Source organism: Triticum aestivum, chromosome 2B, assembly GCF_018294505.1.
Source record: "Triticum aestivum cultivar Chinese Spring chromosome 2B, IWGSC CS RefSeq v2.1, whole genome shotgun sequence".
Lineage (NCBI taxonomy): Eukaryota > Viridiplantae > Streptophyta > Magnoliopsida > Poales > Poaceae > Triticum > Triticum aestivum.
Window position 1 is genome coordinate 646,624,260 of NC_057798.1, and position 9,975 is coordinate 646,634,234.

A 9,975-nucleotide genomic window follows, 5' to 3' on the forward strand; every position below is an offset into this window, starting at 1 on the left:
TATGAGAAGTTTATCTTGTGGGACAAAGGATGAACGACATAATGCCTTATTTGCAAATGCGGAGAGGGGTGTGGGTATCTTTTTGCAAAATTGCCATAGTTTCCTTCCTATCCGTCGGATATAAATCGGATGGCCTATATTGCAGGATGGCAGAAACACCATCATCACCAACTCTGTTTTTTATAAGAAAGTAGAGATATGTGAGTGTCACTTCCCCCCCCCCACACCCACACACCCACACTTCCCAACACCGAATGAGTAGGGTGACACCTCGATCTTGATACTAATCTATCGACGGGCTTCTCTCTCAAACATACACACACACACACACTACCCGGCACCGAAGGAGTAGGGTGGCACATCGATCTTGATAATAATCTATCTACTCCTCTTTCAAACACACACACACACACACACACACACACACTCGCTAGTTGTGCCTCTGTGCCTACCGCGCACACTCTCGATACGTCTTTCTCCCCCCCCCCCACAATGACAGCAGAAGGGTGACAACTCGATCTGATCATAATCTGTCAATTGGTTTCTCTCTCAAACATTGTGTCTCGGTGCCTCGCTCAGTAGCCCCCTCGATATGTAGACTTCTCGCGTGCGCACAGCCGTAGTGATGATGACGTTGAACCCAGTGTGCCTTGTTTTTACCGGCCTCATGTGATAGTTTTCACCCTGTTTTCTGTTAATTAACAAGGCAACCTTTTCTTTGTTACTACTAGTGAATCTGAAATCATTCGGGTAGACATAAAATATATCACTTCAACCCAATTACCGCAGCAACTATTTTAAAAGAAATTAGCTATCTGCCCGTGCGTTGCATGGAACATCAAGATGCATTTGTATGAGTAGTTTATCTTGTGAGAGAAAAGGCTTAACGAGGGAAGGCCTTATTTGCGAACGTGGAGAGACGTGTGGGTATATTTTTGCAAAATTGCCATAGTTTCTTTCCTGTCCGTTAGATATAAATCCGACGGCCTATATTGCAGGATGTCACGCACACCATCATCACCAACTCTGTTTTCTACTCCCTCCGTCCGAAAATACTTGTCATCAAAATGTATCAAAAGAGATGTATCTAAAACTAAAATACGTCTAGATACATTTCCTTTTGTCCATTTTGATGACAAGTATTTTCGGACGGAGGGAGTATTTGTCTTTTTAGAGATTTCAACAAGTGACTATGACCGGACCTTACCAACATACTCAAAAAAGTAGTCCATAATTTTGATGTTACCCTCTTTTCTTGGTGGTGCAGTGCCATCTGGATACCTCATAAATAAATCAAGGACAAATCTAACCCCTTCCTGAAAAGACATACGGAGCAAAATGAGTGAATCTACACTCTAAAATATGTCTACATACACATCATTATGTGGTAGTCCATTTGAAATCTGAAAAAGACAAATATTTAGGAATGGATGGAGTATATATAAGAGTAGACATGGAGATATATCTCCAGCATGGTATACAACAAAAATGTGCTGGGCTAGTTAGCGCCGGATGCTCGCAACGCGATGACATGAACACAATGGCATCATCTACGCGATCGACAAAGTAGATGGCACCACGTATTGTTGGGACGAGGCCTGTAAGTTGTTTCCGTCTCATGTTAATGATGACACCATGACACTGTTTGATCTTTTTGTGATGATTGGCATATCCCTGTTTGAGCAGAATTTGAGTAGAACTATGGCAATGTATTAGAGACGCCGTAAATCAGCTATATTTGGAATGAGTTAATTCATGCGATTGTGACCATGTCAGTACAGCCAATTTGTATCGTGAATAATCAAACGGTTAGGAGTATATGGATATTATCCTTATTTTACAGTAATCTATATGCTACTACTAAATATGAGTGTGTATCAATGGCCATGTTAGTTTTCCTCATTTTCATGATGTAGAAACATGCACCACACTGTTGGTTTCATCTAACCATACATTAGGGAAGTAAATGTGCATATGGAGAACTCTATATTTGGAAGTAGTGAAATCCTGCAATGCTTACCATGTGTACATACCTATATTCGCCCTTCAGCAATCAATCGCTAGAATAATATCCTCACAAATTTTTTGCCCACAGAACACGAGTATATAACAATGCATGGTCTGTTAGTTACCTTGAAGAATTTGTTTGTGAGGACAGAACATGATTACATAACATGCATGACATGGTACATGGTAGTTTCCTGTGAATAATCGATTGCGAGATAACATGAGTATAACCATGCATGGCACTTCTATATTTTTGAACCCAGTATACATTTCCCTGTATTTTCCTCCCACTTCCAATAGGGACATATCAATGATGTTTCTTGCATTATCCTACTCATACTCTAAACAATGCTGATCTTACATTAACAATGCCTGTCCTTTTTCATATGATGCAGTGTCCCTACATTTACTGCCCTTTGTAATCGCACCACCTTTGCCAAAAACAGGGAAGCACAACTGGTTCCTCGCTCGATCAGATGATGGCAAAAGACTGATGATCATTTGGACACATGAGCCGGAAAATTTATATTGCAAAAACCCCACTGTATACAAGCACCGTGAAATACGTGAGTATCCGGATAGTGGCTATTACGTCTATGAGCTGGATACCAGCTTGTTGGGGCCATCGGGATTTTTTAGTTGGAGGCGGGTAAACAGCCTTGGTTCACATTCTCTGTTTCTCGGACTCAATTATCCGATTAACCAGGAGATCACCGTTGGCAAGGACCTTGATGGCAGAGAGGCTCTGTTTGCTATCGAAAACTGTGTCTACATGGCGAGCCGTAGGAGTTCGGGAGCAAACTCCCCTGATTGTCAACAATACAGCCTGCAGCCAAAAGAAGGTGAGAATGACAAAGGCATCTGGATTAACTTTGATCCTTGGATTTCTCAATTATGACAGGCAGTGATGTGGTTCAAGCCTTCAGGTTGATAGGTAATTGGGCTATTGCATCGAAAGGATGGAGTACTAGTGTCTCCGGATCACTGGTCGCTAAAGCGGGGCTGCAAATTATGATGGTGTTGGATCATCTCTTCGAATGACTTTGTTGTCTTTGCTGCTAGTTCTGGATGGGTAGTTCTTTCTTTTGTTATGCATATTCCTTGTCATTTGGTCATCCTCGTCTATGTCACTCTTACTATGTAATAGTTGCTTCTGTTTAGAATTTCATTCTCGTCTGGATCACGAGAGTCTGAGCACTGCAGATGGTTGCGTTTTGGTGGTGTAGCAAGACTTCTTATGAACTATCATGTCTTGTTGTTTATGTCAGTAGTAGTCACTAGTCAGTGTTTGAATGTTGTATATATCGTTGTTTCAAACTGTTTATTGTCTCGAACTACTGGTGGGCTAAATGAGGGCATCACCATTCTCCAGTGTTCAGAGTATATCTCCTTTTTTCAAGTTATATAATTTGAGCTCAGTGTCTTTTCGATGATGTACACTTGTTTGGGCCAGTGAGGTGTCGTTGAATATTGGCCGAGTAGTAACGCAATGCCAAACAGGTCAATTATGACTCTCAGGCCGGGCTCTCAAAAGATCCTGAAAAAAAGGCCGGGCTCTCCAAAAAAGAAAGAATAAGGACTCTTAGGCCGACATGTGGGCGCCACCGGTGTTTTCGTGCGCTTGCGCGCCGAGAGCATATTGGCGCGTGCTCGAAATTCATACTACCTTTTCATCCCCAGTCTCCCGCCCCTCCCCCACCTCTAGAATCTCGATTCCTACTCCAGTTCCCCCAAATCCCCCTCATGTACTCCCTGTACTCAAGCGCACTATCATGTCACCGGTCAACGCGGATCTCCGAGCCGGAGATCCTGAGGTCCGTCCTACCTTCGGTCGCTGCATGCTATCACTCAACAGTGGCATGTCGGTGCTTGACGACCAGTTTGCCGGCAAAGTGCTGATGGTAACCATCAACGGCGACCGGCCACCCGTCTCGCCGGACGACCTTGTCAAAGCTCTTGGCATTGCGCACGACATCCAAATAAGTGACTTGCTCGTCGAAGTCTGTCCGCCACCGGCTGATTTCTTCGTCAGGTTCCAGATAACTTTCGACTGTAGTCGTGTGTTCGAATCTTCCCGGTGTTTGTTCTGTGATGGCGCGCTGGTGAGCTTTGATCGGTGGCACCCAGGATGGGGCTCGGTGCCCTCTGAGCTTGAGTTTTTAACAAAGCTTACCTTCCACGGCATGCCTCGACGTGCTTGGAACAGCGAGTCCATGAACGAGCTTATCAACGACCTTGGAAGTGAGCTCATAAGTATGTTTGTTCCTCCAGACAGCTGGGCTCTGACGGTTATGGCATGGATGAAGAAGCCGTCCACCACACCGAAGGTGATTGGTGTTGAGATACCGGTGGAGGAACCGGGGTTGTACTATTCTTCGCCACCAAGGCCGCCGCAGACCATGTTAGGGATGTACCTATATCGAGTGTTCGTGCATGTCGAAGAAGTGGTCAATCCATCAATCGAAGTCCTGCCGCCGCCGCTGGTGCCAGGGTCCGTCGACAACGTCCATTGCAGGAGTCAACGTCAGACTTTCCCTGTGTTGCTCAGAACGATGGATGGCACAGAGCCTACTCCATCGCGCGACGGAGGCCACTGCTTCTTTAGGAGAAGAGGTAGGGCTAGCTGCCTAGATGTGCTCTAATTTGAGGTAACAACTGAATCTTGTCAGATACTAGTTAAATCCGAGCTATGGGTGTGAAGCACTGATATGCCAGTACATTTGATTGTGACCTATTCTAATTTTGTACCTGAAGTTTTTTTAGACAGGGCTGTACGTCAACTTAATGTGCTAGCAGAACTTATTGTGTTGTCTTTCTGTTTTCTTTGCACAACATTCAAGATATTTCCCTGTCATTGATAAAGACGATGAACCGTTATGTACGACTTCGTTGGTTTCAACATAGCCCTTCCCGTAGCGATCCACTGCTTCCATCCTGATTGTGCCGTCTGCATGAATTTTTTATATGCAAGTTCAGTGTGCTATGATGTTCTATATGATTGTGTCAACTATATAAGTTTTTACTGAGCATCAGCAATGCATATGGCTGAAAGATGTATTTACGAGCATCGACCGATGGGTCTCTCTCTCTCTCTCTCTCTCACACACACACACACACACACACACACACACACTGGCACACACACACGCGCACACGCACAAGTGGGACCCGTTGAATTATTTATTTGCTCGTGACAGCTTTTAATTAGGTTCCACTGTAATCTAACTTTTTTCTTAAGTTATTAATTGAGCTTAGTGACTTCAAAAAGTTTTACAGAAGCCTTGTTTGGGACTTTCCGGCGTCACTGAATGTGGGCTGAGTAACCATGTTAGGTTGTACTGTACTATGCTGGCCTTTTTTTTCAACATCAGCAATGCAACTGGGCCGACAGTTGTACACAATATCCGGGTCAACTTGTTATTCTCCGCCCCGCTGGGCTACAAACTTTCCTAGGTGGTATGCATTAGGCTTAACAAGAAAATGGACTTTAAGAAATAAAAAATGGGATGTAATTATAATAAATGGACAGTAACTATGCACCAAACACGTAATTAGTTTAAAAAATATATTATTTTTGGAATTTGAAAATTTTAATTTCATTACTTGTTGCACGTGCAATATTTCGTTGGATTTTAACGTAATACAACTTTATTTTGAAATTACATTTAACCTGAGTAGAAATTTCGGATAAAAATATTTCGGATCCCATCAAGATGTGGGATTTTTTTTTTTGAATTCTATTTTGAGCGGTTGTTTGAAATCATTAATCGTCGTCCTAGCTAGAAGTTGGGTTGTACTTTTAACAAATTGTAAATGGGCTGTAGTAAATTCCATTAGAATTAAAAAATGGGTTGTACATTCTTACAAATCGTAAATGGGCTATATGTTCTCTGCCAAATCCGAGCTGTGGGCCTACTAAGTTGACGCGTACCAAGGGCTTTGTCTTTGCTCACAAAAAACCAAGGGCTTTGTCAACTTAGTCAATATAAACGATTCTAGCTGTAGTGATCGTACGATGTCCATCCAACGGCCGTAGTGCTTCTTCAATCTATGGTCTTCTTGCTCCAGCCGCCCAAACTAGCGCCGGTCGTGCCGCAAGCTCCTACCTCCTGTGGCCGGCTGTGCTGCCACGGAGGCCTCACCGCCCCCTACTATTCCCACCGCTGGCCAGGCCCTGCGGCGACGGGAGCCTCACACCACAGCCAAACCAGTGAACCCTCATACTCCTCTCCGCGCGGGCTTCCACTGCCGTGTCTTCCCCGGCTCCCCGTCGTCCCTTTCCTAGGCCTCACCGTCGTCCACCGCCATGGTGCTCTCCATGCGGCGTGGTCAACGTGGTCAAGGAACGACTTCCATCGGATGTGGACTGTACGTGGAGAGGCTGACAGCTAGGTCCACGGCCGCAACAAGGAAGTGCCTCCTTATTACGTGGAAAATAATGATTCCTCCACCTGACAGCTGGGACTCACCGGACGGGCCATTGTATTTCTCGAAAAAAACATTTCCCCCTCACTGCTGGGACCCACCAGCTACATCTTCGCACGCAAGGAAGTGCGTTCGAAAAAAAATGATTCTCCCCCCTGACTGCTGGGACTAGGGCTGGGCATATAACCCGAAAACCAATGTCCCGAACCGAATTAACCGGCACCGAAGCCGAATACACCGAAACCGATTACTTCAGTGGTAAGTTCGGTTTGCATAAGTTGAAAACCGAACTAAGTTCGGTGAATTCGGGTTTATCCCTCGGGTACCCGAGCGGACCGAAAACCGAGTAAACAGAGGTCCGACCTGCGCGCCTGTTACTACTCTCATATGAACATGGACTCTATTTTCTATCCCCTATCTGACAAGTGCGTGAGCCCCACAGCCGCATCGGGAAGAGACGAACATAACCCAGTGAACCGCTGCTGCCGCTATAAATTTTGTGTAAAAAGGAGAAGTACAAGTACTACCTCTGCTTAATTTTTTGTGCATGGAGTACTTTATCTAGTTAGCCGCCGGCCGCCAGCGCTAATTGTACAGAGTAATAAAGTTTCGCTCGGAATAATAAGACGGAGTAGCCAAGGAGACTAGCCTTTAGACTTTAGTAGTAGCTAGCTAGTAGGCATGAGGTACATGCACTGTACATTCAGAATAAAGTAGCGACTGCTCCTACTACAGGTAAAACATAGGGATTCCAGTACATCTCGGTGTTGTTCGGTGGAACCGACGACCGAACCAAAATTTCGGTACACAAAATCTTCGGTTAGCTAATCTTTTATTAACCGATCGGTCAGTATTCTGACAAAACCGAAATCTTAAATATACCGAAGAACCGACCCGAACGGTTTGGGGGAACCGAACGCCCAGCCCTAGCTGGGACCCACCAGTTACATCTTCGCACGCAAGGAAGTGTGTCCGAAAAAAAAACAATTTGCCCCCCTGACTGCTGGGACCCACCAACCACACCTTCGCACGCAAGAAAGTGCGTCCAAAAAAAACGATTCGCCCCCCTGACTGCTGGGACCCACCAGCTACATCTTCGCACGCAAGGAAGTGCCTGACAGTCGGGACCCACCTGGTCGAAGCGTACGTAGTGTTGTCATTCTGGTCGCGAACGTGTACGTACATACTGGTGGATGTAGAGGCACGCACATGTCATAGTAGAGGCGCACATGTGTCGTAGTAGAGGTGCGCACGTAGCATGTACACGTACGTACAGCAGCCAGGGTGCAAGAAAGAAAATACGGCCACGCATGTGTACATATGGGCGGGGTCTCGAACGCCTACTCGCACATATATACGTATGGCTAGGGCTCGTGTACATGGCTGGGTCGGAACAGAGAAATATCGTCATCGTCGAGTTCATGGGGAGCCAACCGGCTGGGTCGGAACGGTATGCATGGTCGTGTTCATCGGGAGGGCTTGGATGGAATATGCGATGGAAACGAGGCCTGGCGTACCGCAGAACGGAGGAAACGGACCTCCTACGTTCAGAACGGGGTTCTGTTGATCGGGAGGGGTCTGGCGTACCGTAAAACGGAGGAAACGGACCTCCTACAGTTGAAACGGGGGTCCTGTTGATCGGGAGGGGTGTGGCATACCGCAAAACGGAGGAAACGGACCTCCTACGGTCGAAACTGTGGTCCTATTGATCGGGAGGGGTGTGGCATACCGCAAAACGGACGAAATGGACTTGTGTTGGAGTGCTACGGTCGAAACGGGGGTCCTGTTCATCGGGAGGGGTGTGGCGTACCGCAAAACGGGACTCCACGGGATACTGTTCATCTCCAGCGTCGACCTCCTCCAGCCTCCACGGGCTACTGTTCATCCACCGTCGACCTCCTCCAGCCTCCACCTGCGACTGTTCATCCACGGGCTCCTGTTCATCCAGCCTCCACCGTGCGCTACTCCACCGGCTACTGTTCAACCACCCCTCTCCACGGGCTCCTGTTCAACCACCCCTCCATGGGCTACTGTTCATCCACCCATCCACCGTCTACTATTCATCCAGCCCTCCACGGGGTCGTCCTGTTCATCCAACCCTCCACACCACGGGGTCCTGTTCATCCAGAGGCAACACCACCGCTCATTGTTCATCCAACCCCCCCTCCCCACGCTCACTGTTCATCCAGAGAGGAAGCATCCATCGGCTTCAGTTAGCAGCAGTAGCGAAGGAATCGCTCGATCGGGTTCAGTTAACAGCCATCGATCGATCGCTCGGGTTCAGTAACGTGTAGCCTGTAGTGCAATCGCTCGGGTTCAGTTAGAGCCCAACACCTCGCTCGGGTTCAGTTAGAGCCAACGCCTCGCACACACGCGCGTATGTGTATGAGAGAAACGTGCATTGCTCGGCCCCCGACCTCCCACCGTAACTGGGAACTCCCCAAAATTTTCCTCGCCCTCGCCTCTACCACGGTTTTTTCCGTCATGGATGACCCAAAGAATGCCATGCAGCTGCGTCTCCGGCCCGCCCAGGACGAAAAGCCCATTTTCTATCATGATTTTTTGTCATAGAAGTAGGAGCCCACCACATCTATGATGATACCGGGTTTTGTCACAATTATCATCATAGAAGTGTCATATGTATGACAGAAAAAAATTTGTTCGGCCCAAAATGTCACAGATGTGTCTTTTTTTGTAGTGTTAGGAGCTTTGCTAGGGAGTACTAATAGTGAAATTTCCAACTTGGTTAATGATCTCCTTGATTTGGAAGCGGAACGCGCTTTAGAAACAATTCGAAACCTAGCAGCAGTAAGACCTATGAATGATGCTGAGATTGATGCGTTGGGGGTAAGAGTGCTCGATAATTTTTGTGCGAATCTTGCACCATCCACTATTGATTCCGAGGAGGAGGATGTTAATCTAGAGGATGCAGTGACTAGACCCACTGAGCCCGGTTATGAGGACCGGATGGAGGACCATAGTAAACCCAAGCGTAAGTGGAAGCGAAAGGTTTATCCTGCTTCCGCGGTTCGTAGGAGTGCTAGGATTCGGACGGCCAAAAAATTTCATGATGACATATGAAAGGGAGCTTTTGGAATAGCAGAGGTCTGAAGGACTTGGCTAAAAGAAGGTTTCTTGCTGAGGCGACTCTTGAGCATTGATTAGATTTCATTGCTCTCTTACAAACTGGTAGGGATAATTTTGCGCCACAGTTTCTAAACACTTTATCAGGGGGTGTCGATTTTGATTGGCATTGTCTTCCGCCGCGAGGAAGATCAGGTGGGATCTTGCTTGGAGTGAGATATGATTCGCTGGAAGTCCGAAGTGTAGTGATGGGTGACTTCGCGGTTAAATTTCGGGTCAGGTCCAAAGCTGATGGGTTTAACTGGGCTCTGGTGGCGGTTTATGGTGCCGCACAACCCAAGCTTAAACCGGAATTTTGGCGGACTTGGTTCGAATTTGCGGATCTGAGCAGCTCCCAATTTTGGTTGGGGTGACTTCAACATCATTAGGAGGAGAGAGGAAAAGAATAACAATAGTTTT